Source organism: Canis aureus, chromosome 10 (assembly GCF_053574225.1).
Source record: "Canis aureus isolate CA01 chromosome 10, VMU_Caureus_v.1.0, whole genome shotgun sequence".
Classification (NCBI taxonomy): Eukaryota; Metazoa; Chordata; class Mammalia; order Carnivora; family Canidae; genus Canis; species Canis aureus.
The window spans coordinates 46128879-46155040 of NC_135620.1; the positions used below are offsets into that span (position 1 = coordinate 46128879).

The window sequence follows — 26162 nt, forward strand, 5'->3', positions numbered from 1 at the left end:
TGTCACTAAACAGTCCAGCCAGACTCCTTTCCTCCTCTGCTCTGTCCAATTTCTCCAGTGCGATTGCTAGTACAGTGATGAATGCACAAATGGAAAGAATGCAATACTGCACATGATTGATTGCATGGCAAAAGGAGAAACCTACAGAAAACCCCAAGCTGGGAACTTATTTTATATCATTCCCTGTTGCTGCTCAGTCGTGAATGCTGCTGTGATTCATTTTCAACACTTTGAAATCTCTTGGTATTTGTAACATGCTCTGAACCAGATATAAATTGATTGCTCAGCCCTACCTTTTTTTTTTTCAATTGAATTTTTTTTTTTTTTTTTTTTACTAACATTTAGCAACACACTTAATATTGCTTACATATAGCTTTTATTTCTGCTCGGGGTGGAGGAGGAGATAGTTTTGCCTCAAGAAGATTACATGATTTAAGAGAGCATTGTGTGGTTTCTGTAATGTAATCATTTCTCCTTATGTGTTAGAGAGCATGGCTCACTGAAAATGTAAGATAACTATATATATTTTTGGAATTGAATTATTCCAGCACATTTTTAAAGGAATATATAGGTACTAAAACACATAATGTAGTTTAGAAGTACAAGTTTTGGTCACCACCAGGAGATGAGCTATAAAACAGAATGGAGCCAACCATGATTTCAGTGAGTGTGCCTTGATATGTAAATTCTCTCATTCTCTCTCTCTCTCTTTCTCATTCTCTCTCTCTCTCTCTCTCTCTTTAAGAGGATACTAGCTTTCAACATAAGACAGTCTATTAAAAAAAAAAAAAACAGAATATTGCTCATTCAAGCATAATAGATGGTAATCACAGTCTACTAAATGTTAAGACAACATAAGAACTTTCTTTTCCTAATCAAAGGACCGAATATTTATTGGTTTAAGTTTTGGCTAATTGTAAAACATAAAAAAAAATCAGTTGCTTGTTTCACATATGTTCCAAACACAGGAGTCTTAATAAGCGGTGTAGGATTCAAAGGCCCACGTGGTAAAATCAGGCCTCTTTGACATTTTTGCTTTCTAGAATTTTAAAAGACAGCTTGCTATCTTGCCTAAGTGTTTCCTCCAGGTAGCAGCCTATTAATACAGGAACAGATTGCTTATTCCACCGGTAGCTAGTAGGAATCAAGCAATTTGTAAAAGGATTTCTCCATAGATTAGCTTTTTTTTCAAGCATGAGTTCTTTGGGTGAAGAATTAGGGCAATATGTCTCCTGGAGCCCTGGAACAAGCATTCAGTGTTACCTTAACTTCAGCCATTGAATATTTTTAACATAACATTTAATTCCTCCCCTTCAACAGCTAGATATACTGTGGCTACTTCAGATGCATTATGAACCTAGAATGTGGTTAGCTGCAGTTACAACTTACCTAGCAAAGAAAATACTGTCTCAAACCTCTACGCAGGTTCTCCACAAATCTAGAAATGATTTATGAACACTTTGGACAGTACAGTAGTACCACTTTGCATTTTTGAACCAGAATGAGTATCTTTGGTACCTGTTATAGGCAAATACTAAGTTCCAGTAAATGCAGGCTCTATTGGTGGCAAAAATTCTGCAAATCAGTGTATACTTCGAAATAAGAAAAAAACAAAGTTTAAAGCATTTATCCTGATTAGAATTTTGCCTCTTTCGCTTACTACCTACATATTCTAGGCAAGCCATTTAAACTCTCAGTGCTGCAGTTATCTAATCTATAAAATACAGAAGCTAATATCTATTTTGTTAGACTTAAATGAGATAACACATAAATTATATAATATCTACTAGATACTCACAAGTGAATAAATGGAGATTTATTGGTTTAACCACAAGGATCCTGAATCCTTCGGCCTTACAGGCTCACTCTGCTCTTTAAATGGTTAGAACCACATTGTGTTTATTGTGGGGTTAGAAGTCCCAGTGTCATGTTTATCTACTGGAGTTAGAGAGGGAAGAGAAGGATAATTTAGAATCTTTTTAAATCCCACTCTGTATTCACAAAAGCTTGATTTTAAATATCTTCTATAGCTTTTCTCAATTTCTGAGAATTATTTCTCCCCATTCCATTTTATACCATCATGAAAAGAATCTTTCTTCATGTGTTTCCCCTAAATGATCATCTACATCTGCCAACAATATAAGACTGTTCTATGCAGTATCTTCACTGAATATTTGTGGGTAATTAAAAGTAATTATAGCATAAAAGAAAATCCAACTTTAAAATAAATGTCATATGGGGCACCTGGGTGTCTCAGTGGATAAGCTTCTGCCTTTGGCTCAGGTCATGATCCCAGGGTCCTGGAATCAAGTCCTGTGTCAGGCTCCCTGTGGAGAGCCTGCTTCTCCCTCTGCCTACGTCACTGCCTCTCTTTGTGTCTCTTGTGAGTAAATAAATAAAATCTATTAAAAAACAAAAAAACTAAATTAAATTAAATGGCAGACAAAACTGTTCCTAGAAACATATCACTAGATCACCATAATAGGAATTTCTTATTTGTTTTGTGACCAATAGAAACAGGTCTGATGGCACGTTGGTGTGGCTTTCTCTTTCTCCAGACATATCCTTCCTCTTTCTCCAGGGCTTCCAAATCTATTTCTTCCCAAACTACCATGAGACAATTTTCAGATTCCTATAATTCAGTGCAACAAAAGGCTTTTCTTCTGAAATTCATCCTTATGGACATTAAATATCCATGTATTCCTTATATTTCCCAGCCTCCTAAGTAGTTAGATTGAAGTCATGTAGCTGCTTCTGGCCAATTGGTTGTGAGCAGAAATGACAAGTTTCACTTTAGGGCCAAAAGACTTAAAAGCCAATGTATCTCCTCTCTTTATTTTCCCTACCAAGTTGTCCTTGAGGATGAGTTCCAGATGTAGATTATAAAATACAGAATGGCAACTGAACATGTGTTAGACCTTGTGCAATCAAGAAATAAACATTGTTTTAAACCACTGAGATTTGAAGTTTTTATTTGACTTCCTTATCACTAATTCTCTCCTGAGATTAGCCCTCTGGAAAAGACCTAATATTCACAGACTAGAATGTTGACTTGATCTCATGAAAAACCAAGGTTCTCTAAAAGAAATTATCCTCCAGTATTGACTTCATACTGCTGCAACTGCAACTATCTTTTAAAATATCTTTGTATTTATTATAAACAACTGTTAGTGGGGCACTTGGGCGGCTCAGTCAGTAGAGCATTAGACTCTTGATTTCAGCTCAGGTCATGATCTCAGGGTTTTGGGATCAAACCTCTTGCATTGGGCTCCACACTCAGCAGGGAGTCTGCTTGAGATCCTCTCCCTCTGCCCCGCCCACCCTCTCTCTCACGTAAGTAAATAAATCTTTTTAAAAAATATGTTAATAAACATAATTTTCATCATCTCATTAAGTTTCAGAAAGAAACTACATTGGGCATTAAAAAAAATTGCATTCCTGAGATGCCTGGGTGGCTGAGCGGAGTGGTTGACTGTCTGCCTTTGGTTCGGGCCATGATCCCAGGGTCCTGGGATTGAGTCCCACATCAGGATCCCTGTAGGGAGCCAGCTTCTCCCTCTGCCTGTGTCTCTGCCCCTCTCTCTATCTTTCATGAATAAATAAATAAAATCTTAAAAACAAAATTTCAGGATGCCTGGGTGGCTCAGCGGTTGAGCATCTGCCTTCAGCTCATGCCCTGATCCCGGTCTGGGGATTGAGTTCCACGACAGGATTCCTGTGTGTAGCCTGCTTTTCTCTCTGCCTATATCTCTGCCTCTCTCTGTGTGTCTCTCATGAATAAATAAATAAAATCTTTTTAAAAAAATCTGTAGTTCTTTTCTACCCTTCTGAACATGGTTACCTAGAACAATTCAAGAGAAAGAATGAGCAATCAATACTTTTGTGATATTGACAGTAAAAAAAAAAAAAAAAAAAAAAACTCTAGATTGTGCTTTTAAAAATGTCCCTATGTCTAGGAGTAGCTTATTAATTTTCAAGAAACATCCATTTCCCAGGTGATACCAGTTTGTTCTTTGCTAAAAAGCTTTTACTCAAAAAAGACCCATGAAGACAGACTAGGATAATAGAATATAAATTTAAAAGAACTTAAAAGTAGGACTCAAAAGGCAAACTGATTTTAACCAATAAATGTCCTCAATTACTCCCAGGGACCTAAAAGAGAGGCAGACATTATTTTTTATAGGCACTGATGTCACCATTTTGTAAGGTGAAAAAACATAAATAGTTTTCTTTGGAATCTGCCCCCTTAGAATAGTTAACTGGACATGGAAGAGCCCTATACGGAAAGGTTTACACATGTAACAATAAGCATAGATCTCTTTGTGTGTGATGTATTCTGTTTGATTATTTTGTAAACAAACAAACAAACAAACAAAAAGCTGTGTCTCTATGTCTCAGACCATAAGAAAAAAAAGGGATAGAAATACGAATAATCCTTTCTATGGAAAATTAATTGCTTATGGCTTTTAACCACGACAAAATGCAAATTAAAACTGCACTGACATGTCATTTCTCTCCTGTCACAGTGTGAAAATACAAAGTTTGACAACATAATTTTGAATGAAGTTGCTGAAACACTGGAATTCTCATACCTTATCAGTGGTCATTAATAATCACACATCATTTACGGAAAGACATTTAAAAATATCTATAAAAAGTGTGTATTTATTTGAATTCTGATTTATAACTACCACCTTTAAGAATCTGTTAAAGACATACTGAAAAATGTTAAGATATATATAGAAGGTTATTCCATACAGCTTTATTTGAAATGGCACACAAATAGGAAACTCAAATGTTCAAAAGTTAGGGGACTAACTAGGTAAATTACAGTATGAGCACACTATAAAATAAAATATGACATGCCATTACAATGCAGTAGACTACAGTTTTAAAAAGGAATGGGGAGGGGTGCCTGGGTGGCTCAGCAGTTGGGCGTCTGCCTTGGGCTCAGGTCTGGGATCGAGTCTCACATTGGGCTGCTACAGAAAGCCTGCTTCTCCCTCTGCCTATCTCTCTGACCGCCCCCCACACCCCCATCTCTCATGAAAATTAAAAAAAAAATAAAAAGGAATGAAGAATTTCTCTATATATAATTATGGAACAATCAACACAGTAAGTGTTAAGTAAACAAGGCAAAATAGAGTGCACCTTATATCACAAACTACCATTTATCTATGAAGGAGAGAAAATATTTATGCATAAGCATTTGCTTATCTTAAAAATAATAGAAGAATGAGATTTTTAAAAGGTTATACACAGTAAGTAAAAGAAATAGGGTAAAGAGTAGGCAAAGAAGCTGAACTTTTTTTTAAAGAAGACAAAAAATATTTGTCATCAGGGAAATGCAACCCCAAACTACAATGAGATACCACTTTAAAATATCTAGGATGGCTATAATCAAAATATATATACCGTCAAATGTTGGAAAGGATGTGACAATCAGAACACTCAACATTGCTGGTGGAAATGTAAAATGTTGCAATCACTTTGGAAAACAGTCTGCCAAGTCCTCAAAAGGTTAAACCTGAAGTAACCAACTGACCCAGCAATTCCACAATGAGATAAATATACACAAAAGAAAGAAAACTTGTGTCTTATGTGAAAAAAATTATATACAAATGTCCAGAGCATTATTCAAAATAATGAATGAACTAGAAACCACCAATGTTCATCAACTGCAAAATGGAAAAAATATGTGTGGTACCATACACTGAATATTCAACCATAAAAGTGAATGAAGTACTAAACTCTGTTACAACATGGTTGCTCCTTGAAAACATTATGCTGGGATGCCTAGGTGGCTCAGTGGTTTAGTGTCTGCCTTTGGCTTAGATCTTGACTCCAGGGTCCTGAGATCCAGTCCCACATCAGGCTTCTCACGGGATCCTGCTTCTCCCTCTGCCTTTGTCTCTGCCTCTCTGTGTGTCTCTCATGAATAAATAAATAAATTCTTTTAAAAAAATGCTAAGTAAAAGAAGCCAGACACATAAGGCCACATTATATGATTCCATTTATATGAAATGTCGAAAACAGGAAAATCTACAGAGCTATAAAGGACCCTAGTGATTAACTAGGGCTGAAGGAGTGGAGGGAAAGGGGGCTGACTGCTAATAGTTGCAGGCACAAGGGGTAGAAACCAGACTGATTCTTTCAGTGCACCATGTTTGAGATATCTGACACGGGAATCATGCAAATTTTATATATTTATAAAACAAAATAAACACTTTAAAGTAGACCCTGAAAGTTAAAATGGAACAAAAAGACTATTTTATTCTCATTTGCAGGAACTACTCCAACATTTAAACAATGATTTGTGACCATTGTTAGTAATAACATACTGTATTTTTTAAAGTTGCTAAGATCTTAAAGGTTTTCCCCACCAAAAAAAATATATATATATTAATTATGTGTAGTGATGTATGTTAACTAGACATACTGTGATGATCATTTCTCATTATATATATGTGTGTGTATATATAATGATGATATTATATGGTACAATCGGAAACTAATATAATGTTATATGTCAATTGCATCCCAATAAAAAAGACAATGATTTGACAAGTATATCCAGTGGCATATTTTACAAATAAAGCAGTAAAGAAAAAGTTCTTAAGCTATCTTCAAATACCATAGTAATGGTACTGTAATTCTCAGATTGTTGTGTATGCATTTTTATATAAATAGGATTGAAAATTACATTGTTTTTGGGAATTGGCATTTTAAATGGGAGAGAGGAGGAACCAATGTAAGATACAGGAGTAAAGCAAAAATCTTGTATTCTTGAATTTTAATTAAAAAAATTAGCATGAACTCATGATATATTTTGCTTTTAAAAAACTTCTAGCAGGCAGCCCAGGTGGCTCAGCTGTTTAGCGCTGCCTTTGGCCCAGGGCGTGATCTTGGAGACCTGCAATTAAGTCCCATGTCAGGCTCCTTGCATGGAGCCTGCTTCTCCCTCTGCCTGTCTCTCTCTCTCTCTCTCTCTCTCTCTCTCTTTCTGTGTGTGTGTCTCATGAATAAATAATTAAAATCTTTAAAAAAAATAAAATAAAAAAATAAAAGAATAAAATACTTCTAGTTTTCATATAGTGGGCAGACCCCAATGACTTCCCACTTCTCGTGTCTACACATCTATATAATCACCTTCTCTTAAGTATAAGTGAGATATGTATTGTTTCTCATTAATAGAATATCTCAAAGGTTATTGGATGTTACTGCCTTGATCAGATTATGTTATAGGGCAAACATGATGAAGTTACTCTCAAGATTACATTATGTTGTAGGAGACTCCATCAGACAGATTATCTGGCTTGATGAAGTGGGTGGCCATGATGCAGAAGTTCTTGTGGCAAGGGACTGAGACCCTCTACAGAACATGAAAGCAGCTTCCAGCCAACTGCCAGCAAAAGTTGGTGGCTTGAGTCATACCACTGGGAAAAATGAACCCCAATAACATGAATAGGTTCTGGGATTGAAAGTATATTCCTTCCCAGTTGAGCCTCCAGATAACAATACAGTCTGGCTATCACTTTCATTGCATCTGTATGAGGTCCTGAGCAAAGTACCATGCCAAGCCATGCCAGAGACCCAACCTACAGAACCCATGATATAAGAAACATCGTTTTAAGCTGCTAAATTTGTGATGATTTTTTAAGCAGAAACATAAAACTAATACATCTAATTTTTAAGAACTTACAATGACTAAGTAGTATGGGCACTCTAATATCCAGCTTCAGACTCCAAATTTTTCCCTAAAAAAAGCTAATGCTTTTAAAGAAATGACTAATTACACAATTGCAACAGGCAATGCATGACTATAGCCAGACATTCAGTAGAAACCTGAGAAGATTCACACCATATTCTTAGGTCTACAGAAAATAAAAAGTAAATATCATCAGTAAAGAAACATAAGAAAAATACCAAGCAAAATTTAGAAAGAAGAAAAAATCCTATCTAAAATGGAAAATCCAATGTATAAGCTAAACAGATTAGACACTGCAGAAAAAAGGATCAGTGAATTTTAAGACATAGAACAGAATCCATCCATAGGAAGCAGAGGAAAATAAAAGACAAAAAGAAAATGAACAGGGTCTTAGTTACATGGGATAGAATATCAAACAGTATCCCCAAAATAGAGACAGAAATAAGTTTTTAAGAATTGACTAACAAGATTTTTTCTGAATTTGATGAAAATAATATACCTACCTATGTGAGAAGTGCATCAAACATTAGAAGTGATAAACACAAAGCAAATAACATCAAGATTCCTAGTTACAGAATACTATCAAACTGCTGCAAACCTGTGTGTAAAAAAGGAACTCTTAAAATTAGCTAGAGAAATAAGTCACACCACACAAAGAGGAATAAAAATAAGACTAGTGAAGGTTTCTTTTCTGAAATCTTGCAAACTAAAAAAAAAAAAAAAAAAAAATTAAATTAAAATTAAAAAAAAATTATGTGCCTAAAGCAAAAAAAAAAAAAAAAAATGCAACATCAAATTATTTATCCAGGGGATATAGCCTTCAAAAATGGAGACAAAACAGGATTTAGGGGACAAACATAAGTTTGCAGAATTCATCACCATAAAAGCTACCTTACAATAAATTTTAATGGAGTTCTTCAAAGAAAAGAAAAAAATTAAAATCAGCAACTCTATCTATGCAAAGAAACTTATTTTTATTAATATTTATTGATTGATTGATGATTGATTGATTGAGAGACAGAGAGAGAAAGTGCAAGCAGGAAGGGCAAAGGGAGAAGGAGAGAGAATCTCAAGCAGACTCCATGATGAGCACAGAGTCCAGGCGGTGTCGATCTCACAACCCTAAGATCAGAGCATTAGCTGAAAGTAAGAGTCAGAGGCTTAACCAACTGTATGACCCAGATACTCCTATTCAAAGAAATTTAAAGCAATAGAAACTATATGAAATGTATACTGTTTTAAGCTGCTAAGGTTGGGCTAATCATTATGAAAGAGCAGAAAATTAATAAATTTTACTATTTGAAAAAAATCTTACAGTGACTAACATATTTGCAATGGGCATCCTAGCACCCAGACTGCAGACTCTTAATTTCTTACTAGAATAAGAAGTTCCTTAAAAACATTACTGATTAGTGGAATGTGGTCCTGTAGGTCAGTCTCTTGCTTCAACAGTGTTTGGATGGAACAGACTCAAAGACACCCCTCTACTGGCCTCCAAATATTCTCCAACCTTTTATACCATTGCAACCTTCAGAGCCATCTTCTTAACCACCCTCTGCCTCTGAAACCAGACAATACTTTATTTTGAGCTTAGCTCTTCATTACTGATCAACCATGAGCTCCCAGACATGTCAGAATTATTCCACTGAGGTGGAGGCTACCATCAACCACCTGGTCAACATGCATCTGTCGGCCTCCTACACCTACCTCTTTCTGGGCTTTTATTTTGACCATGATAATGTGGCTTTGGAAGGCATGGGCCACTTCTTCCATGAGCTGGTTGAGGAGAAGCACTCAGGGACTTAGTTACATGGGATATAATATCAATACTCAGGGTACTGAGTATCTCTTGAAGATGCAAAACCACAGTGGTTGCATCCTCCTCCAGGACTACAGAAGCTATCCCAAGATGAGTGGAATAAAACTCTGGATGCCAAGGAAGCTGCCCAGCTCTGAAGAACTAGGTCTTTTTGGATCTGCATGCCCTGGGATCTGCTCTTGCAGACTGCCATCTCTGTGACTTCCTAGAGAACCAATTCCTAGATGAGGACGTGAAACTCATCCAGAAGATGGGCAACTACCTGACTAATTTCCACAGGCTGGCTGCCCTCAGGCTGGGCTGGGAGAGGATCTCTTCCAAAGGCTCATTATCAAGCAGGACTAGGAAACTCTAGACCCTACCAGTCTTTTAGGAGCCCCTCTGACATCCCCCTGGTGCCAGGGCTTGTACCTAAGCCTCTCCCTACAGCCACTAGGCAGGTTTTTGACCGCCTGGAGCCTCCTCCCAAGCCATGGACCAAATGGGGAAAAAAAAAAACTTTTCACAGCACAATAAATAAACAAACAAACAAACAAACAGATTATGATTCTGATAAAGGCAAACTTATATATGTAAGACTATAACTATTTTCCTTATTTTAAACTTTCTTTAAGGTAATGTCAGTTTAAATTAGAAATATTACCTATGTATCATTTTGTGGATTATAATTTATGTAGCAGCAAAATATATGATACAAAGGCTAAAGAGAGGAAAATGAAGAAATTGAATTATAGAGTTGTAAAGGTCTTATATAAAGTGGTATACTACTATTTCAAAACAGATTGTAATAAATTAAAGGTGCACATGATAGATCCCAGAGCAATAATTAGATTAAGACAAAGAGATATTGGAATTATTTTAAAAATATGCACAAAAAGCTGAAAAAGAAAAAAACAGACACAAAGAATAGATGGAAAAGTAGAACACACAAAAGACAGTAATAGATTTAAATTCAGCCATATTAATAATTACATTAGATGTAAATGTTCCAAACACTTCTAAGAAGTTGAAAGTGTCCAGTGAATATAGACAAGACCCAATTACAAATTCTCTATAAGGCAGCCACTATCATCTGAAGGCAGTTTGATGAAAATGTAAAGAAAGAATGAGAAAAGATATATTATGCCGACAATAAAGATAAAAAATCTGGAATAACTACATAAATATGAGGCAAATACATATTAGAAAGAGAATACAAATAAAGCAATCCCTCAAGATGACATAGCATGTTTGTAGAATGATACAGCAACCTACTTAACCCACTAACACTTATTAGAGCATAACACTCAACACAGCATAATCAATAATCTTTCCAAGTGCTCATGGAACATTCACCAAGATATGCTATATACTGGGCAAGAAAAAAAGTCACAATTAAGTTAAATTGATTGAAATCACAGAAAGCATATTCTCTGACCAAAATAGAATTAAATTTTCTTGATAGAAAAATCCCCAAATATTTGAAAATTAAACAACAAACTTCTAAATAACCTATGGATTAAAGAAAAAATAAAAGGGAAATTAGAAAATATTTTGAATAAAATAAAAATGAAAAAGCAATGTATTAAAATGTATGGGATATAAACTAATGTAGTGCTTAAAGAAAAAATGATAGTTTATGTATTTGGAAAAAAGATTCAAATCACTTATAAAAGTTTTATTGTAAGAAACTAGAAACAGAAGAGAAAATTAAGCTAAAATAACTAAAAGAAGAACTATTAAAGATAAAAACAAAAACAATAATTTGTCATGATGGAAAACAGAATGGTAGTCTCCTGAGGCTGGGGTTGAGCAGAAGAGGAATTGAGAAAAAGGCAGCAGGAACTTGGAGCATGAAGAAATTATTCTGTATCTTGATTCTGGTAGTGGTTATACAAATGAATATATTTGTTAAAAATCATTTCAATGGATGGCTTAGTAAGTTAAGCCTGACTCAACCTCAGCTCACGTCCTGATCTCAGGGTTGTGAGTTCAAGCCCTGTGTTGGGCCCCACATGTGGAGCCTACTTAAAGAAAAAAAATCATTTCACATAAAATAGGATGTTTTTATTTTGTGTAAGCTAAATCTCAATAAAGCAGATTTTAACTCTTTAAAAAAAAAAAGATTTTATTTCTTTATTTTAGAGACAGCAAGCATGAGTCAGGGGAGTGGCAGAGGAAGAGGGAGTGAAAGAATCTCAAGCAGACTCCCTGCTGAACACTACCGGGCCAGGGCTCAATCACACAGCCCTGAGACCACAACCTTAGCCCAAATCAAGAGTCGGCCACTTATCTGACTGAGCCAGCCAAGAACCCCTCTTAGTAAAGCTGTATTTTAAAAATTCTTAAATGTTTTAGGAAATGGAACAATGACTGAATATTTGAATATTAAAGAGTTATAATATGTAAAAGAATATTGTGATTATTTTTAAAATAAGGAGTCCTTATCTATTAGAAATACATACTGACATATTTGTGTATGAAATAACAGAACTACTGAGGTTTCTTTCATAAAATTGTTAGTAGCAGGGAAGTATTTAGAGGTAGAGATGAAATATAATTTGCCATGAGTAGATAACATGGCAGATAACAGATAACTGTTTAAGGTAAGTTATGAGTATATAACATTTTCTAATATTTCTTTGTACTCCTGAATTTGTTTCAAATGTTCCACAGTGAAATGTTTTAAAATACGTCTTTTTCATGAACAGACATTTCTCCAAAGAAGATCTACACATGGCCAACAGGCACATAAAAAAAAGCTCCATATCTCACATTATCAGGGAAATGCAAGTCAAAACCACAATGAGATACCACTTTACTCTGCTGAGAATGGCTAAAATTAACAAGATAGGAAACAACAAATGTTGGCAAGGATGTGGAGAGAGGGGAAAATTCTTGCAGTGTTAGTGGGAATGCAAGCTGGTGCAGCCACTCTGGAAAATAGTGTGGAGGTTCCTCAAAAAGTTAAAAATAGAGCTATCCTATGACTCAGCAATTGCACTATTGGGTATTTACCCCAAAGGTACAGATGCAGTGCAATGACAGGACAACTGCACTCCAATGTCCATAGCAGCAAATTCCGCAACAGCCAAACTGTGAAAGGAGCTGAGATGTCCTCTGACAGATGAATGGATAAAGGTGTGGTATACACACACACACATACACACACAATGGAATATTACTCAGCCATCAGAAAGGATGAATACCTACCATTTACATGAATGTGGATGGAACTGGAGAGGATATTAAGCTAAGTGAAGTAAGTGAATGGAAGAAAGACAATTATCATATGGTGTCACTCAGATGTGGAATATAAGAAATAGTGAAGGAGACTACAAGGGAAGCAGTGGAAATTGGGGAAAAATTAAAGAGGAAGACAAACCATGAAACTCTTAACTGGGAAACAGAGGGTTGCTGAAGGGGAGGTGAGTGGAGGGATGGGATAACTGGGTGATGAGCATTAAGGAGGGCATAGGAAGTGATGAGCACTGAGTGTTATACTATGTTAGCAAATTGAATTTAAATAAAAAAATAAAAATTTGTTTTTAATGCACGTTAAATCTGGTATATTGAGCAAACTGAAGCATTTTAGTACAATTTTTAATCAAATATTTAATGGCTCTTTTTCACTGTATTTCTCCAACTAGTTTGTTCGACCATCACATTAACAATTCTAGTGCCTTATTGTATTCTTATTTATAGTAAATATGTAGTCCAATAGTTTTTTGGGTTTTTCCCCCTTCTAAATAATCTTGCTTAGAGTAAGGGTGTTACACAGGTTAAGACTCATTCATATCTTAGACTGAATTCTGGTTCAACAATTGTCTAACTATATGGACCTTGAGAAGAACACCTGACACTTCTGAGTCTGAGATTCCTCATCTATAAAAAGGGCCAGGGCTAACTTTTTTTTTTTTTGGCAAGTAATAAATGAGATAAGCCAGCATAATATCTAAATAAACACTAGGTACTAGAATTGTTGTATGATGGCACCTTACAACACTACTTAAAATTATCTAAGTCCACAAAACAAATGGACTCAGTGTTGACCTCTCATTTTGCCTCCCAAGCCTAGACTGTTGTCATAGCTTAACCTCTTTTTAATAAACTTTGCTTTACCATCAATAATTACAAAAGAACCGTACCCTACTTCCAACCATATTCAAGTTAATATCAACAATGGTATCATATCAATTATGGCCTCTGAGGTAAAGTGAAATCTATTCATATATTTGGAAGACCTCATTCCCCTCCAATCTGTCCTAAAATAATTGCACTGATTTCCCCAGCTGTTTCAGAACCTTTTCTTTTTTGGCTCCCATACCATTCTTGGGATAGACAAGCACAAAGTCAGAGCAATGACAATTGGAACTCCATGACTATTCCATTGAAAGTCAATTGAATTTCAATTTCCTTCAATGGAGAAAGCCAGGAGGAACCAATTATTGTTGCTTTAACATTGTGCAATTTTACCTCAGGCACCACTTAGGATCCAAATGAAAACATTTCAATTCCTGCTTATTACCTTCTTCCTGATAAAACACTATTTTTCCCTGGCTCCTGAAAATAGTGCTATATCAAGGGAAACCTCTATTAAATACATTTTAGCATCCTGGCCGTATTAACAACTATTAAAAGAAAAAAGATAGACAGGGACCCATATTCCACCTATAATGCGATTTGCTGTTTATTTTGCCAGCAATTTTATGTGGTGTTGCTCTTATTTCCAATTGTCACAACTTACTTGAGAACGAAGTCAGTACAATTCACTTTCTGTTTGGGACATCAATTTCCAATCTGGAAGAAATCTCATCTCCATGCTGCGTTAGCTTGCATCTGCCACAACCACGGGATTTCTGGGAGGCTACTGGCACAACTCACACATTTCCACTGCGAAGCTTGGCTTTGGGAAGGAGTGAAAATGCTGTTCCCCTAGCAGCCATCCAGGGCCACAAACTGTGAAAGCCAGAGCCACCTAACAAGCTGTGAAAATTTCAGCCACCTGAGGAGCTGTGAAAGACAAAGATGGTGCTAGCTGAAGAGACAAGAGCCGGCAGGAGTCTCCAGAGGAGCTGCAAATATCCTAGACTCTCATGTCAGCCAAGAAACCATGCACTCTGAACTGAGTAACAAAGTCAGCAGGGATTGAAAAACAGAAGTGAAAATAAACTCAATCATGTTAGAAAATGCCCACAGAAGGGGAGGATATCAGCCATCCTAAGCCATTATGCTGTGGGTCTGTTGTATCAAAAGAAGACAGATTATATACAGAGAACAAAAAGAAATTTAGCATCAGACATATCAGGGCCTAACAATTGAGACCATTTCCAGGCCAGACTTGATTCTGCAGCTCAGCATGTGAAGAACCTATTAAAAAAACAAAACAAAACAAACAAACAAACAAAAAACTCTGGGGTGTCCCAGGCTGTAAGGAAATGTGCAATGTCTTTTTCCTAGTCTCCTCTTGTGTTAGAGCAGTAACCAGGAGTTTTTATGGGTCATTACTTCTCCTTATGTTCTGCAAAATTGACTCCATTCTGCCCAGGAAACATCTGGCATGCTGCCTCTCCTTCCTAAAGCCCTCTGAATACTCTTGTTTCTTTAGCCCCAGTTGGACAGGAGATTGTCATAGGGATACAGCTTCACCACTATATCACCTTTCATGTTAGTATGGTCCTTATGCCAGTGTCTAAGAATTTAAAGGGCAATATCAATTATCCTCTCAAAACCATTTCACATCAACGAAGCTGCTTTAAAAAATTAGATTTAAGTTCCTGTTGTCAACTTATGTTCGGGTTATGTTAGGTCTAGACAAAGTATGATTGGAAGAATAACTTCAAACTTTATTTTCTGGATTGGCACAGCCAAAGAGACCAAGGGCATTGCTTTGACTAATTTTCCAGAATATATCTCAAGATTTTTTTTATTTTTGTCATCTATAATGGATACTGCTTGTCAAAACAGTCAAGAGATTAAAAGCTTGTAAAAATGCTTTTGGAAGTTTAGAAAGGCTTTCAACATAGGGTAGAGAGAAATGGAAACTTTGTCCTTGTAATCCTTTGCTTTAAATTCTGAAGGAGGTTATCAAAATTAAGAATTATAAGAATTAACATTAGATTCTTATTAAAGGACAGATTTTTACAAAGAGTAAAGTCATGACCCCTATGAAAATATAAAATGAGCATATGTCAAAGATTTTATTTAACTCAATCAATGAGAGAACCAGTAATGTTATAACTAGTTCTAAAGAGGATTCAAAGAACCACACATACATAGGCAATCAGGAATGCCAAATGAATTTGCAAATATGTGAAAAACTAGGCAATTACACTCCCCTGAATACAATTCATTTGCATTGCTTTGCACCAGAATCAGATGCATTGTTATTAATTTTATACAATTTACAGAGTTGTAAAATAAAAGTCAGAGATAACTTGGAAAGGTGCCCTAGACAATGGCCTGGTTTGCTACCAAAGACACTCAGCAACCTTTTGGTCCTATCATTTGTCACACTCTTTCCTGCCATTCTAAACAAAAAGTTGAGAAGAGGCAAAGAAGTTGTTGCTTATAACTGCTATTTAAGAAAACCTAGAAGGCTGCCTTGCCACATCTAATTTTAATATTAAATTATCCTGTTGTTTATTCTGTACAAATTCCAAGTATCAATCTATAAGAAAGTTATATACACACATGACATGGTGTATTAATTTCCTAGCATGGCCACAAAAAAATTGCCAAAGTGGCTTAGAACAACAACTAAAAAAATCTATTATCTCACAGTTCTAGAGACCAGAAAATTTGAAATCAAGGTGTTGGCAGGGTTGATTCCTTCTGGGGAGTCTGAGGGAGAATATGTTCCATGCCTCTCTTCCAGCTTCTGATTATTGCCTGTAATCCTTGGCATTCATTCTTTGGCTATAGACACATCACTTCAATTTCTACGTTCATTATCATATGGTGTTTTCCCTGTGTATCTGGGTCTTTGTCCAAATATCTTTCTTGTTACAAAGACACCAGTCATGTTAGATTTAGGGCCCATCTTTATCCAGTATGACTGTGTTTCAACTTGATTATACCTGCAAAGACTCTATTCAAAGCAAGGTCTTATTCACAGCTTCTGAGTAGACATGAACTTTTGGGGGGACACTATTCAACAGAACACAAGGAGATACCAAAGATATCAAAGACAGAGTATGTGAAGGGAACAGTGTTTCTTACCAAGAGATTATCAGGCAACAATGAAAGGCAGACAATTTTTAATGGCAACAGGCTTAAACCAGAACACTCCAATTAAAGTGCAATTCTTGTTTTAACCAGGTCTGGATCATTTCCAAAAAGCAAACCAAGCAAGGAAATGTGATATCACACTTCTGGGCCAATGTTCCAAAGGCAGCAGTCCACTCATACTCTTCAGGATTCAGAACAAGCTTCTAATTCTAGCTTTGCAGCTAATGAGCTGTGTAAACCTGGGCATATCCTCTATCTAATTCAGCCTCACTTTCTTCTCTACCCAAAAGAGGAAAATAGATGAGTATTTTTAAGTCCCCTTCCACCTGTGATTTATGATACATTTTTTTATAAACACAAAATATCCAACTTAGCTATATTACGGCATGAGCAAGACTGGCTTTTAAAATTGTTCAAATCTATTCATATCTATCTGTACTTTCTAAAGTTATAACATAATATTAGGATTCTTTTTGTTTTTGTCCTCTGTGGTAGGATACAAAGGTTGGAGTCTCTTGCTTTCCCTTTTTTTCTATGTCAGAAATGGATCCACTGGTTCCACATTTCTTCCATATGACCCTGAATCCTTGCCACAGCTGCAGGACTTTGACTTTGTACAACTCTAGTGGGGCATTTCCACAGCAGTCTTTGCTGTGCTCTAAAGGCTGCTCTTTATGTAGATTACAGTTACAGAGACTCCACTGTGTGCATTTTGATGTTCAGGGGAAGGGGCCCTGCATAGCTGACCACATTAGACTGGACACTTGACCATGATGGTGAGGAACTAGTACTCTTTCTTGAAAACTTAGAAAAAAGGATACAATAGGGTCACTCTAGGCTCTTCTCATAAACCGAGAAATGTAAATTGGAAAGCTACTGAGTGTATATATAAATTAAGCTAATCAACAGAAAGATTTTTAAAAAAGGATAGAGAGAGATGAGGGCATGGGGAGATCTGATGGCTGCTACTTCTTGTAATATCTAGATGTTTTCCTGTATTTTTTCCAGGACTCTTTCTTACACTGCTTTGAAATGGTTTTGTCACTTGCAATTTAAATAAATTTGGCTGAGACATTGTTGATTTTATATACTACTAATTAAGGTACTTTCCTTATTATGTTAGGTTAAATTCATTATGAATGCCCTCTCTCTCTCTCTTTCTCTCTCTCTAGAGATATATCTCTCTATAATTCATATTAATTCATATACATATATGAATTTATCCACAAAAGGTAAATATTGATTTTTCAAAGAGGTTAATAAATTTAATAATCATTTTAACAATTATCAAAATGATAGTATTACATGATCAATTATCTAACAGCAATTATTTAAATGTAAGTATGTTCTAGATAGTTCTGCTGCAGGTAACACCACCTTTTTGAAGTATTATAAGTACTTCAAATACTGTTTAAATCTTTGACTGGCTAAGTTATAATATGCAAACCACACTTCAGAATCTCCTTTCCATTATATCTCTGGAAAAGAAGTATGTGGAGGCCATTTGACTTAAGATAAGAGAAATGATAATTTCCACTAGGTAGATTCCTAAAAAGAGGCATGCAAAAGTAAACTACAAGAAAGGCTGATTCTCCATAGATCCACAGGAGCATATCAAAGAGTCATGAAGATCTCCTTCCATGATATCTTGGGAAAAAAATAACTAGAGCCTCCAAAGAGTATTGGGTACTCAAATGGTGAAGTTAGTCTAAAAAAACTTAATTGGTTAGAATTCTGTTCTTGGCAAGGTATTATGGAAATCATTTTATGTGGAGTATGTTAAAATTATCTTGGGGCTCAGACATGTGTCTAATGTTATTTTCCCACAAGATGAACCTTCAGCAGAACCCAAAGCTCCTACCCAAAATTCCTTTACCGCTAGGGGAAGCCAGGGAGCTGAAGAAGAGCTACATGTTTGCCTCAGTTTCTCAGATAGTGATTTCCTATAAGTGTTTCTTGAAGTGATCAATGACACAAGATATGCTGAACCTATCTCTGTCTTAAACTCTTTCCAAAGAACCAATCTCAAGTTCAAAAAAATTCCTAAGGTTAAAATTTTGGCACTCTACTTTAAAAAAAGAAAAGAGAGAGAGATTTATGTGAGAGAGAAAGAGACTATAGGGGGAGGGGCAACAGGAGAGGAAGTGAGAGAATCCTCAAGCATACTCCCCACCGACTGAGGAGCCCCACTCAGGGCTTGATCTCAGGACTCCAAGATCATGAGCTGAGCCAAACTCAAGAGTTGGCTACTCACCTGACTGAACCACCCAGGCACTCTGGCACTCTACTTTAAAAAATATATATATATATATATATTTCCATGGGAAGTCTTCTGTAAACTCTAAAATACAAAATACATGTAAATAGTGCTATGATCCTGAACTACAAAAGTTGGGTATAGAGAAGACAGAAATTCATGGGACCTTGCAGGACTGGAATGAAATAAAGTATTAATTAAATATCACTAATAAATACAAAGTTGTAAACATCTTTAAGTTTTTATTTCCACAAATATATGCTGTATGTCTATTGTGCCTTATGTAAGAATGAATAATAGATGTTAACATCTATTTAGCACATTTTATATGCCAGGCACTGTTTCAGGTATTTTATAGATACTAATTCTTTAAGTCCCACACCAAATCAATCATCCCTTCCTTTAACATTATAAGCATCAAGATGATGTAACTGATCTACCCATGGTTTCTCAAAACAAGACAGCATATTTAGAATACAGTTGATCCTTGAAGAGCATGAGGATTAGGGGCACTGACCCCATGCATTCACAGTGGAAAATCCATGTACAACTTTGCATTCCCCCAAAATTTAACTGCTAATAGCCTACTGTTGGCCAGAAGCTTTATTTATAACATAAAAGTAGATGAACATATATTTTGCATGTTATCTTTATAATATATTGTATTCATAATAAAATAAGCTACAGAAAATATAATGTTAACAAGAAAAGCACAAGGAAGAGAAAAAGACATCTGTAGTATTATACTGCATTAAAAAAAAAAATCCGCATGTCAGTGGATCCCTGCAGTTCACAATTGTGTTAAGGGTTAATTGTACTCCTAAATTATTTTGCATCCACATTACCTTTATATGTATTTTGTTTTTCTATCTATAATGCTCTTACACTCATGATACTTCCTAAAACTCACCCACTTATATACTCATTAAAAGCCCACTTCTGTTTCAGACTATGCCACAGCTAAAGGAATATGGTCCCTACAGGATTATAGCTCTCCCTAAAATCTCCTCAATCATTTAAAGTAATACAAAAAGGAACTTAGTCCTTAAAATTTCTTGCCCCCCAAAACTCCTAAGAACTTTCTCCTTCTCTCCTCTAAAGGACCTCTCTTTTCCCCCATCGTGGTCCCATAGCTTCCTCTCTTTTCTGGGCCAGCTTGCTTAGTGTTTAGAACCAGCTCCCCACATACCAACTCTCTTTGCCATTCTGAAAACACCCCTGGGCTTGAAGTTCTTTTTCTGCTCTGATTGCTTCCTGGAGAGTATTTGCCTTCATTGCTTTTACGGTTGTCCTTTGCTATAGAGAAAATAAGGTAAGGGAAACTGGGCAGAAGGAAGGGGTACACATGACAGTAAACTTTATGCTGTAGGACATTCAGTAGGAACATGCCTAGTAGGGTGAGTATGGAGGGGCCTGTAACTTGATATGAGCATGACTATAGTAAAATGTTTTAAATTATTTTTGAATAGTAATAATAATAATAGCATGTTATCCTTTCCAGAAGCTTTATTTCTTGTAGACAGACATGAAAGAGCATGGATAAGGATGATATTTAACATCATAGATGGACCTGGGAGTCATTATGCTAAGTGAAATAAGTCTGTTACAGAAGAGCAAGGACTGTATGATTCCACCTCCATAAGGTATATAAAACAGGTAAATGTATAGAAACAGAATCAATTATATATCAACAAAGCAGAAAAAATTAAGTTAATGACATTCAAAAACAAATATTATGTAAAAACCAGGATATCAGAAAGTTAAACACACATTATGGCAACCACTACATTTATGAAAACACAGGCTCTCAGGTCTGAGAGTGTGGGGATTATTTTTAGCTTACATCACTGATGGGCATTGTATCCTCCTTTCTAAAATGGTGTCATAGTAATTCTTACTGCATAGGGATGATATAAAGGCCAAATGGGGAACCAACATTAATAACTGTAATTAATAACTTTATAACGATAATTATAATGATGATTTATTAACTATTTAAGCATTACTACATGCCCAATGCCAAGCTAAAGTACTTTACATACTTTCATTTAATTTGTATAATTATCTGAGGTAGGAAAAGTACATATTAACAACCTCTCAGAATACTTGACCTATAATAAGATTTCAGCAAAGAGTAGCTAAAATAATAATTATTACTTGAAATGTTGCTGTTGTGGTTAGTCAATGTTATAATAAAGCTTATCTTTGTTGGAAGCATTTTTACCACAGGTAGAAATGATAGAGAAGGAATACAGATGTATTTTAGAACTGCAGTTAATAGATATTGTTATCACTCAGAGGCAAAGACCAAGAGGATAGGGGATAGGATTATGAAAGGGGGGGAGGTGGGGGGCACAGTGCCAAATCTACTGAGAGGAGGAAAATCTATGACTCACAAAACTACTTATTTTAGCAACAGATATTTAGCCAGAGATCAGGGATGGAAAGTTTTTGGGTGATGTTCAGGGTCAGTTTTTCCATCTGCCCCAGCACAATCATTCCTATGGAGTCATCGTCCCCTCCCCCAGATTTCTGAGGATATTAGATCTGAGAGACCATAGACCAGCTCCTCCAGCTCACTTGGCACCAGCTAGAAAACTCTCCAAAGATACAATCAGATGCTTCTGCAGAGCCAACCATTGAATGATTTTTGGGGACTCCTCCATCTTGTCCCTGCATGAGGAAGAGTCTGTTTTTTTGACACTTGGAAAGAGGCAGCCTATGGTCCAGACTTAGAAAGAAGAGGGTAGAAAAGAAAATACATACGTCTGGAGGGGACAAATTTCAGTGAGAATAAGTTTCAGATAAAATACAATCAAGTAAAAAAAAAAAAAAAAACATAATCAAGTAAATGGATGATAGTAGTCATTTTCCTGTTTTGACAGAGGAGTGAGGAGAGCAGGAAGATCCTGGAGTAGCAGGTGGCCTATGACCACGAAAGGGAGGAGAAGCCCTTTCAAGGACTGACTGATTCACCTAAGTTGAACCTGTGTGCTTCCAAACTACAGAAACCACATACTGGGCAGTCCTGACCCATGTCTGGAAAAGCAAGCAGAGCAGTCCTAAGAGAGCTATCTGGTAGCTCTTTTGCTATTTTAAGGCAGAATTACCTTCTCTGCTGAAATATTAATTAATTAACAGCTGTACTCTAAATTTGTACAGGGAAATATCTGTTTATTTTTGGACTCAGAGTTGGAGAAGAACCAAGAGTTTTTATCAACTACACTTTGGTAATCCAGGAACTTATAAACCTACCCAGAAACAAACTTGTTCCTCCATACCACAAACATTTGAGAAAAATAAAACTAGAACTGAGAAGGGAAAGGAGTCATAGGAGATTATTTGGGACACTGGGACACAACAGAAGATCTGAATTTAGGAAGGAAAGAAAGCTAAGAGTTACTCAGTTTTTTCAGTATCAGGAAGGCAAGAACCAAGCGTTCCCAGAGAATTTATCAAAATTCCCTTTAAGTGAAACACATTCATACTGTGTTTCAAAGTAGTGTAATAGTCATTTGTAAGCTATTTCATATTCACCTGCTGTGTGGGATGTTTGCCATAGACCTCATGCCTCTATTTTATGGGGCCTTACCACTCAGAACATTTGCTAACACCTTGACCTTTTTATTTGCACCATGATGACAGAGGAGTATAAGAAGTCTCCAGAAAAGGTTGCAGAATTGAGAATTAGATAACAAGGAGAAGAATGAAAAGAGGCATCACTGATGAATTGGTGTGTCAGGAGAGGAGGAAGTATTTGTAATTGAGTATGGGCAGGAAAAGGAAGAAAACAGGGAGGCATACTGGACATGGTTACTGGGCTTTTATTGCAGAACAAATGATTTCTATGGGTGATTCTTACCCCTAGCACAGCCTCATGGATGCTGAGAAGGAAAATTATTTTTCTATCCTTTTTTTTTTTAATGTTTATTTATTTGAGAGGCCATGAGCAGAAGGGATGGGCAGAGGGAGAAGAAAAAGCAGACTCCCCACTGAGCAGGGAGCCCTATGTGGGGCTTAATCCCACGACCCTGGGATTATGACCTGAGCAGAAGGCAGACGCCCAACAGACTGAGCTACCCAGGCACCCCTCTTTCTATCCTCTTTAAAGCCTATCTAAATGGAAGAAGAACTGCACTGCTCTCTATAATTATAAAGTCTGGACAGAGAATGAGAGAAAGAGAAATTAGTCCTTCAAGGCATCCCACAATGGTTTGTCTTTTGACCTTGCCCAGTTTAGGGCATGGAGCCACTAGCATAAGCATCCGGGAAGATGCTAAAGTGAGAGAAGTTGATAGTGGGTTTAAGAACTGGCATTACTGACCAGAGGATAAGCATGAAAAGCCACTTGGGTTTATTTTAAAATCTACATCACTATGCATATAACATTGTGAATTCAAATTCCTACTGTAAAATAAGTATAGATACACTAGATGCTACATTTCTCTTTAATTAGAAGAGCAAGTAAACAAGCATAACACAGCTAGAGGCACACACAGAGGAAAATACATTTCCACTCATCCCCAGATGAACCTGGTATATCGTTTCATTTATACATTACGTTCTCCGAATGACCTCTCTGGATATCATAACAGAGTTCAGAACCATATTCACACTGAAAGGGCAGGGTCGAGACTTAGGAGAAGTGGTGGGGGACCTTTCCGAAAGAGAAGCCTGTGAAGTTGGTCAGCCTTCAGACTTGAGTACCCAAGCCTTCTTGTAGTGGATGATGAATGGGCCACTGGTGAACTCAGACTCCTTGCTGGGGATACATTTATGGACAGGAGCAGAGGAGATGTCTTTTGCATAATGAGTCCACCGAGAAAGAAAAGTACAAACTGCTGAACGTGCTGCATAGAGTGCATTGTTGGTAAGTCTGAAAACAAAAGCAAAACAATTTCCGCTGGGGCATGTAATGCGCCTTCACAACCAAGAGACTCGAAACTCAGGCACAATTTAAACAGCATGGGCTAGGGTGGTGGTTCCAGCATGTGGCTTGTCAAGTTAATTTATGGCTGTGTATAATTGGGTGGTTGCTTTTCCTCCAGAAAGATGAAACAGCCAAGCCAAGAGAGATGGGTATCTCACGATTTCTAATATAGAGATAAAGATCTTATTTTTAGTGGAAAGCAAAAAAGAATGTGGGGGCAGTGGGCAAAGATTAGGCTTTTGCAGGGTGGCAAAGTTTTAAAAGAAACCAAAAAGAATGGGGAGATGTTTCAGAAACTTCAGAGCCTAATTACTCAAAACTTTTAGGAGTTAACTCTTGAATTTCCCCCCATGAGAGGTGCTGCTTCTGTTAAATGATCTTAAGTTAGGTTGAGATATTTCCCACAACTACAAATCAAGAGTTTTTCATTTAAATCCCAGCCATGTGAAAGCTTTACTTTTATTATCCCTTTTAAAATGTGCTTTGTTCCTACACTATAATAAACTCTAAGTTCCAAATAATAGCCATGATTAATCAAAACTGTTGGTTATACAATATTAGATTGATCTCAAATTAAGTCTTACTTCAGTGTCCATAGGAAAGGAGGAAATAAAAATTGAATACGAATGAGAATCTGATTTGAGGAATTCAAAGGACCAGCTGGTTACACCAACCTACAGAGTAGCTTCTATACTTTTAATAATAATATTAAATATTATGTTACAATATTTTTCAGGAAAAGCTTCTGCTCGTATGGCTGTAAAAGAAGCATCAGTGTCTAAGGCACTGCTGGGCAGACCATGACATGTTGTTTAAGCCAAAGAGTCTCAGTATAAATAAAATTAGTTCTCTGCATTGGGGAAGCTGGGACTGCAATGAGTCCAAAGGTCAGTTGCCTAGGAGAGCTTCAGATCTATCTAGGAGACTGGTAGGTCTTAGATTAGGCTCTTTGTAAACTGAAAAACCCTTGCTCAAGGCTGTGGGCACTTTGAAGACAATGATTCTGATGTTATCACTGGGATTTACTTAGTGCTGGAGGGTAACTAACTTTCCTACAACCTGCTGTCTCTCTGGTCCTCTCAGGAAAACTCCAGACCACACTCCCATCAAACTGCTGTTATAGTTAACTGGTCGTGATATAGGAACTTGCTTTCAACATCAGAGATCTCAATGTTGGGGGATTCCTTTATTTTACGAATGTTTAAGCAGAGACAAACAGATCAAATGGCTTCCCCTCGGCTCTTCTAGTACATTAAAGGGCATAACCAAAATTAGTATCAAGGATGATATTTGACTTTGATTGAAAATGAGGTTTCTTAACAAAATTGCTTAGATGATCTTACATGAGGCAGAGAGAAAGTGAAGAAAATAAAGAATATTTATGTTTGGAATACACTCTTCTGAATAAAGGAGCTACTTAAGTTCACATACTCATCAGTAGGTACTGTTTTATATCTACTTATTTTTAAATTGCTAATCTGTGATCCCCTAAAATAGATAAAGCAAATTGAGCTAACAGGAAAGAGGCCCACTTCTAATAAGTCAGTTTTAGGATTGAGTGTATTTAATTCCACTTCTGCCCAGAAGAGCCACTGTAAATGAAGCAGGCTAAGACTGCTTCTGGACTGGAAGCAGTGAAAAATTCTTGCTGCTCTTTCAGATAATATTTTCAGAATTGACCAACCTTACTAGATTTTTTTTCCTTAATTAATCATGAATTGCCTAAAGGTGCTCAACAGCAGAAACACTATGATACAAATAATGTTGTGGTCCAAGGCTTGGCTAGCATATTTCCATTCCTAGCCATGTCCATCCCAATGGAAAATGCACACTCCATAGTCACATTCTGCCTTCCAGTTAAGAAGAATAAAAAGAGGGGTGTGTGGGTGGCTTAGTTGGTTAAATGTCTGCCTTTGGCTCAGGTCATGATCCCTAGGTCCTGGATTGAGCCCTGCATCAGGCTCCCTGCTCAGCTGGGAACCTGCTTCTCCCTCTCTCTGCCCCCTCCTGCTTGTACTGTCTCTCTCAAATAAATAAGTAAATAAAATCTTTAAAAAAAAAAAGTAACAAGAGATATAGAACAAGTCTCACATCTTTTTGTCCACAGACCCTGTCAGATGGATAGATCTATTTTATATATTTCATTTATATTTATAAATAAATATTATTTTTACTTACTTTTAGGTTTGTATTTATAAATATTTGTATTAATTAATATATATTTAAATAGCCTCTGCTT

The 26162-nt window shown here is 36.4% G+C and overlaps 1 long non-coding RNA gene across 12 annotated transcripts in view; it reads right to left on the reverse strand.

The window, feature by feature from the left end:
• The window catches only part of LOC144322307 (uncharacterized), a 551832-nt gene that overhangs the window by 420661 nt on the left and 105009 nt on the right, over window positions 1-26162 (reverse strand). For all 12 annotated transcript variants that reach the window (XR_013387914.1, XR_013387916.1, XR_013387922.1 and 9 more), the window contains exon 4: window positions 1799-1938. This is a non-coding gene — a long non-coding RNA (uncharacterized LOC144322307). The remainder of the gene's footprint in view (window positions 1-1798; window positions 1939-26162) is intronic.